This window comes from Heterodontus francisci, chromosome 14 (genome assembly GCF_036365525.1).
Source record: "Heterodontus francisci isolate sHetFra1 chromosome 14, sHetFra1.hap1, whole genome shotgun sequence".
In the NCBI taxonomy this organism is placed as follows: Eukaryota; Metazoa; Chordata; class Chondrichthyes; order Heterodontiformes; family Heterodontidae; genus Heterodontus; species Heterodontus francisci.
The window spans coordinates 95,139,114-95,147,150 of NC_090384.1; the positions used below are offsets into that span (position 1 = coordinate 95,139,114).

The 8,037-nt window shown below is 42.4% G+C and overlaps 1 protein-coding gene across 6 annotated transcripts in view; it reads right to left on the reverse strand.

Annotated features, from left to right (window-relative positions):
- Positions 1-6,448, reverse strand: part of shank2b (SH3 and multiple ankyrin repeat domains 2b) — a 1,108,014-nt gene extending 1,101,566 nt beyond the window's left edge. For all 6 annotated transcript variants that reach the window (XM_068046566.1, XM_068046567.1, XM_068046565.1 and 3 more), the window contains exon 1: positions 6,014-6,448. The gene's annotated coding sequence lies outside the window, so the exon portion shown is untranslated. The remainder of the gene's footprint in view (positions 1-6,013) is intronic.
- Between the last annotated feature and the right edge of the window lie 1,589 nt (positions 6,449-8,037).

Here is an 8,037-nt window from a genome sequence, read left to right on the forward strand (position 1 = left end):
TACTGCGCTGTAATGTTCTAATTCTAAAAAGGTGGTAGCCGCCCCCCCACCAGTAGTGAAGGAAAGACCGCAAGACATCAGAGAGATAGGGCAGTGGTGGGAGACGGACCCCTGAAGTTTCCCTGAATGTGTAGAGGATCAGGCCATGATCAAACCAGTTCCCCCAGAGGAGACTGTAATGGCACTGCGGGCAGATGACCAGGTCTGTCTGTCTGAGACTTTCTTTGGAAAATTAGGAGACCCAGGGAATGAATTGAATGGATTTTCCCTAGCTGAGGCTCAGCGAGCCAACTCAGTATTATGAGCGCTAGCACAGACTGCCCAGTCTGAAAGTGAAGCAGAGGAGTCCCCGATTGCTATTATTTAAAGAATCAAGTACTGATGAGGAAATGGAGTTCTCCTCACAGACCTGAGAGCAAGAAGTGGGCAGTAGTTCACCAGTTAGTGGTGCCACAGAAGGACTGGAGAGAAATATTAAAACATGCCCACGAGACTACAGTGGCTGTACATGCCGGTATATGAAAGACCAAAGCCCACATAAGACAGCAGTTTGACTGGCCAAAACTCCACAAAGTTGTGGTGAAATACTGCAGGAGTTGCCACATGTGCCAGGTTGAGGGGAAACCCCAACCTACAGTGAAACCTGCATCCCCAAGTCCTGTACCGGTGTTAGGCGGACTCTCCAGCAGAGGGCTGGTTAACTACAAGGGACCCCAGCCGAGAACAAAAAGGGACAGGCAGGGACAAGGCTGGCCATAGGTTAGACAGAGAAGGGGAAAAAGTGACCAAGAGGGCAGGTTAAAGGAAGTCAGGGAGGAATCCCGGATGAAAACCACTACAGTCCGGTCAGCTAATGCCGGAAAATGTGGAAAGTTAGACTCCACATCCTCCTACATAAATGGAGACACTAGAAGCACCCCACCAGAGTTGCTAACGGCATTTACAGGAACCTGCAGAAGACAAAGAAAGACCGCTAGGGGACAGAAAAATCATGAGGGTGATGCCTCACCTAGTTGAAGTGCCAAAGGGGAATGCAGTAGAGGCTGCACAAATACCTGCAGGCAGGAGTATCCTCTGGGGCAAAGGGGAGATTAGCAAAGGATCCTCCCCCACAGTCAGTAAAAAAGCAAACCACCCATCCCCTGAATTCAAAAGCCTTTGCATGACTCAGCAAAGCACTGAAGGAGAGTTCAGGATAGACCTGCCCACTATTGACTCTTGTAAAAAAAAAATTACCTCAGCAAGAACAAAGACCCTAGGCAGCCATGGAAATGGGCAAACGGAAGAGAAACTTCCCCAAAAAAAAAAAGAACCACATGTTTATTGGGATGCCAATAAGGGGGCAATTAAAGCAGCACTGGCACCAAGAGAAGACAGTTTTAATAAATTTTAAGATTTATGAATGAATGGAAATGAATGAGAGAAATGCATGTTTTTTTCTGTATCTTATATTTTTCTCCCGATCCTTTTAATGAAATGCTCTTTTCTCAAATTGCATTTCTTTCTGCTGGGTGGGGAGGTGTCATGCTAAGCCCCAACCTGCCAAGAATGAGACACCACAATTTTGTCATGAACATTGATTTTTAACTGTTGTTGGAGTGATGAAATGACTTGTTAAACAAATCAGCCAGGGCTGGAAAAAAACATTTACATACTAACAGACATCAAAGGTGAGGAAGCGCATTCCAGGACCTTCTAAGGAGTATACAATCCACAAGGGCCAGGACTGGTTAGACCAGCTGGTCACATGACTACCTGGCTGTTCCAGGGTTTTTTTTGAACTGGCGATAGAGAGTTGGAAGTCAGTAAGACGTTTGCTCCTGGAATGAGAAGATCTCTCTGTCTGCTCCCATCTCTCTCTCACAAGCCTCTGAATCCACTGAAGACACATGAACCCCAAGAGAGAAAAGTCTCCTACAGCGAACAAGGTTTAAGAAGAATACTGGGCTCCAATGAAAAGCAAGATCTACCTGCAATCAAGGAATCTACAGTGAGCTCGAAGAACTGTAACAACAACGCTTCAGATACTGCCACAAACATTTCCACTTAATTTTTCTTCTGCTCTTTTCTGTTTCTATTTGCATGTGTGTATCGTGTATGCATGCTAGGTGGGCACAGTGTGTAACCACAGGCATTAACCAAATTAGAGTTTAAGTTTAATAAATTTCAACTTTTCTTCTTTAAACCTAAGAAAGCCTGTTTGTGCTGGTTTCTTTGCCTTATAATTGGAAAGCGGTGAACAGGATTCACCAAGGGGGAGCTAAAAACACGGTGTGTTTAAAATTAAACCTCGTTACAGTAAGACCAGCTGAAGGTTGAGAGGGACCCCCAGACACCTTTCTCACCTGGTCATAACAGCATGTATATTATCTATGGAAAATGTCCCCTGTCAATTTTCATTTCTCCAATTAAAATACAAGCTCAGTTCCATAAGAATTCCTTCACAACCTGGGGGCTTATTTCAAGCATTACTGTAGAAAGCATTTTCACTTTGCACAAAATGCAGTTACAGTGTAAGCCCAGAATCCAGGACCAGCTGATGCTGGAGCAAAGCAGATTGACCCTCCCTGGAGGAGCAATCTCATTCTGCTTCACTCTGGAGTTTGGAGAGACCCTAACTCTGAATGTACATTACAAAACTTCAGCATTGATCCAAAATGGAACCAACACTGCAGTTGTAGCTTAAATCCACCCTAAGACTGTCAGCTGAAAAGCAACACTTCTAATTGATCAGAACCGATATAAAATCTTAAAAAGAATGAAAATGCTGTGAGATGTTGGGAGTGGGATTAACTTGCACACTGAAGCATAAGAGAGAAGATTGGTTTTGTAAAAATATGCCAGTAAAATATCTTTAAGATACTTCACAGGGAATTGGACAAAAATTGGCAACAAAGGGATGGTCAAAAAAATTCCAATTCATAGTACGTATCATTTATGGATGGCCCCTTGAAGGAATAAATTTTATAAGTGATATGTTTTTAATTTTAAAAAACTGTACCCTTACATTGGAGGATAATAACATCAGATTATTTTATTTATCTCCTGGTAAATCTCACAGCAGTAAAGAGAACCTATATGTACTTCAAAATAGCTCTGAAAATTAAACCAACCACACACTCCTTATTTCAGCATCACCATTCTGTGACATGCAGTCACAGCTGCAGCTGTGCCCTTGTGTCACTAGAATGAGGTGCAGAAGGGTCTCCAAACCTAAATCTACAGTATCAGTGATGCGCTGAAGAGAGAAATTCCCTTTGGCTGTGACTTTCCATTTCCCCAATGCTACAGGAGATCAGCTAGTTTTAATGGAATTTGAAATTGCTGAAAATAGAAGATTGTCAGTCGGGCTCGCAGTGTTACGCATTTGCACATACTGGAAGCTGCATAAGTTAATACACAGGGCCCTGTTCTTTGCAGACAGAAAGAACATGTACACACATTGTGCCTGTTTCAGCTAAACAAAATACGGGACAGCCATTTGCTGGTTCATTCCTTAGGGAATCAATCAGAGTCAAGCTGCTTGGTTTAAATTTCAAACAAAGCTTGGCAATTAACTGTCAGTCACCATAAACTGGTGCATTCTCCAAGGCAATGCATCTACAAATCAGAGTTCACTTGACAGCCAATCAGCACTCTCCTATACTGTATAAAGTTGTTGCTTTCCCTCACATTGGTATTCTTGCAAATTGTCCTGATGAGTGCAAGACGAAAAGCTTTAACAGCATGTCTCAATTTTCAGCAATGCTCAAGTTCTGTACCACCAAATGATTATTTGGAATTTAAAATGCTGCAGAGCTCAAAATGGGAAGATGAAAGCGAATTTCCCAAAGGAATTCCCCATCCTTTGGAACTCTGCACCAAACCATAAAATGCAGCCAACTTTACCGGCACCTAGTTGCATATTTTACTTAAGCCAAATGTTAAATTTAGGTAACCAAAGTAAATTTATTTGGAAATCTCTTTTTCAGTATCATTTCAATATTTTACCCTCGAATTTTCTTTTCTCCTGCTTTATCCCTTCTTTCCTGGTATGATGATATTTGCTGTGGTATTGCTCCATTGTCACCAGTACAGACAATGTGCCACCTAACTGACTGTCCTTTGAGCCTGAATGAATTGAAGTGGACCATTTCACCAACAGCAACTTGCATTTATAAAGCACACTCTGGTTTGTAGGGAACAAGGATCTCGCCTTTGTGAGTCTGAAAAGCAGAATCCAAAAAGCAAAAGAAACCATGATTCCAGTCAGCTTCCTCCACCAACCCCTAATGATGTTCCCCTGTGAGAGGTCAACAGCAGCACAGTTCATCAGCTTCAGTTCCATTCCTGCAGGCAATGTTGCATGCAATGTTGGACAACCCACCTTCAAAAAGGATATCAATTCATTGGAAAGAGTTCAGCAGGACTGGGACTGAGGCCACCCAGTTACAATTAGAGACTCCCAGAACTAAAATTGATTTCACTAGAGAAAAGAAGATTAGATGGGACTTGATTGTAGTTTCTGAAACGATGAAAAGCATGGAGTATGTGACGATAAGCTAGATATTTAAGGCTGCCATTAATCTACAGATAATATTCTGAAACTGATGCCTGATGCAAAACCAGTGAATAAGCAGAACCACCTGCTTCTCTCAACAACTTGCATTTATATAGCACCTTTTACAAAAACTTGTATTTATATGCCACCTTTAACACAGTGGAAAGCCCCAAGGTGCTTGACAGTAGTGTTAACAAATAAAATTTGACACTAAGCCACAAAAGGAGATATTAGGACAGAAGGCCAAAGGCTTGATCAAAGTGATTGGTTGCAAGGAGTGTCTTAAAGGAGGAAATAGAGTTGGAGAGGTTTAGGGAGTGAATTCCAGAGCTTGGGGCCTAGGCAACTGAAGGCGCGGCCAACAATGTGGAGCAATGAAAATTGGAGATGTGCAAGAAGCCAGGATTAGAGGAGTGCTGGGATCAGAGAGGGTTGTGGGACTGAAGGGGGTTACAGAGATAGGGAGGCACGAAGCTCTGGGGGGATTTGAAAACAAGGATGAGAATTTTAAAATCAAGGCATTGGCAATTTCAGTCAGTCCACAACGCGTGCACTCCCAAAGAGCTAAAGTAAGATAAAAAATATTTATGGAAATTATAGAAATATTTGTATTAATACAGTGCCTACATTGAAACTGCTCAAAGGGCTTGGCTCAGTGAACTGGTGAAGGGCAGCGAATATAATGTTATGAAATGTGAACTAAATTCACTTTTCAGCAATAACAGCACAGTGGAGCACCCTGTCCCTCTGCCACAGCGCTCTTTATAATCAATACCGTAAAATAGTAATTTGCACCACCAGCCTCAGCTGTTTGGACAGACCGTTCGTAAGGAACATTTTCTTTTGAGCGCCTTCTAGTGGGAACTTGTGCTGAAAGCCAAACTTCAGACACATTTCAAACCTGTTTAACAAACGCTTCAGAAGAACCCAATTTGCCAGACAACACAAAGAGGAAAAGAGTACATTTTAATACACTATAGATGATTGATCATGAAGCACCCTGATTATTTACAGGGAGGGTATGGGGAGGAAGGATGCAATTAGATACATTAAAGTTCACAATTAAAAGCGTTAGTGTGAAATTGAGATTACGACCGTATAGCGTTTGAGAGGACACGGCCGTTAGATTTTATACCAAGGAACATCGCTTAAGCACTTAAAAGGCGGCGGCACTGGGATGTCGCTGAATGCAATGTCGGGTCCGCTGACAAAGGCTTGGCTTCAAACTCAGGTGGGTTTAGTTACAGTGGCGGAATGCCGGAGGCTGGAAGTATAAAAGGTGCAAACACCACTGACCCACAGAGTCCCAGTGCAAACCCTCCCACTCATTCCTTTCCCTTTGATTTGCCTCGGCGGATAAAGATCATACGATACGCAAAAGAAAAAGTTTATTTTTGTTTAAATGCCCAATTACGCCGTCACCACACAAGGATCATTCAGCCGACCTCGCGAGTATTAAGATTTTTTACTCACCCTCCGTGCAAGTCAGCTTGAAGCCAAACACCGAGACCCCAGCTTCCTCTGCACTACCTTCCCAGATGTGCCAGGACTTCGCAGACAAGTTACCTGTCAGCCAGGGTAGGGTAGGGAGGGAGGGGGGGGGGGGGGGGGGGAATCCGAGTTGAAGTGAAGGGGTGGTGTAACTCCGCTTTAATCCACCTGCAAGTCTTTGATCCACACAGCCCAGTTGCACTGAAAACTGACTTTTCCCTCTGACTCCTTTGAATGGGGCGCGATCCGAGACCAGTTTAACGCACAAAGGAGAGAGGAAAAGGGGGAAATTCGCCGCTTAATAACTTTGGTTGGACCAAATAATTAAACCATCCGCATATTGACAGTGACTTAAGTATAGTTTAAAGGAAAAGAAAGCCTTTGTTGGGCTCCCCATACTTGCTTTAACCAGCTCGCACAATGGTTTTAGGAATCCAGTAATTGTCTTTACCTGTAATCCAATCTCACTGCAGAAAGCCAACACTTTTTAACCCTTTGTATGGCTAGCATCAGACTTGGTGATGTACTGGGACATAGTGCAATGACCCTGGTGTTATTCCATGGGATTACTACACCACACACACTAAATGTGGTGGAGTGACATTTTTTTAAGTGGAGATATTCCATTCAGTTTGAAATAAATACGTTTATGTCAAAAAAACGTGAAAAATTGGTAGATAAGTGTGTATATTAATATAGTGACCACACACACACTGTAAAAGGATGTAGCTACTCCGGAGACTGTATTAATGGAAAGTAAGTGAAATCAGCAGACACCCCATGGAATTGCTCACAGTAAGGGCATTACATCTCTGAAACTGACTGCAACTTCAGGATTTCAGACATGCGCAAAACAACGCAGAAATCCAGAAGTTGCTGTCAGTGAGTCTATGCCCCTTCATAGGGTGTGCTATAGAGGTTCCCCCAGACAGCAATCTCCCTTGATTTGTCAAGAACTTCCACACCAATGCTGTTAGTCTTGCTGTAATAGTGCTGGCAAAAGCTACCCCTTGTTGAATGAGGTGTAACTGGGGTACTAACTTCATAACTACTGCTGAACACCCTCACTGGTCCTGAAAAGCTAATTTTATATTTTTGGAATGTTAAATTTCTCCCCAATGATTAAAAACTCCACATTTTTTACAAAGTTGTTTTATGTTTATTCAGAAATCTATGTACCTTTATTTTAGCTTCTATCGAAATAAAGTCATACGTTTATTTCACTATCTGAAAATTTAAATTAAAAGTGAAGGACTTTAAGTGCTTTTAATTTCTGGGTTTACTGTGTGTGAGAACACTTCAGTTTGATTGGTTGCCTACCTGTTTTCTGACACCACTGCTGCTCGATGCCTGGCGATCCCCAGGATTTAAACTGCCGTCGGAAAAGGGGAAATTCTGGCCACAGAGACCGCTAAAACATTTGTGGTCAGCCTTTCCTTAAGGACAGCTGCTGACCGTAAAATCCAGGGCAAGGTGTTATGGTAACATAATGCAGATTGTATAATATATTGTGTAAGACCATGGAATACAAAATTGAATAATACCATCTAACATAATACACTGATGTATAAGAAATGAATTATTTCCATTTTTAGAGCACCCTTCAGACATCTCAAAATGCTTCGGCACCTATTAAGTACTTCTGAAGTTTTTTCTAAATTCATTCATGGGATGTGAGCAACACTGGTCAGGCCTGCATTTATTGCCCATCTATCTCTGCCCTTTTTAAGGTGGTGTCAAGCCACCTTCTTGAACCACAGCAGGTCCATGTGGTCTAGGTACATACTCAGTGCTTGTTTTTCTTGTAGGAGTTTGATACAACTGATTGGCTGACGAGGCCATTTCAGGAAGACAATTAAAAATCAAGCACATTATGATGGTTCTGGAGTCACTTGTAGGCCAGCCTGGGTAAGAGCAGCAGATTTCCTTCCCTGAAGAACAGTAGTGAACCAGATGGGTTTTTAATGATAATCTATAGTTTCATGATTCAGATTTGTGGAATTGAA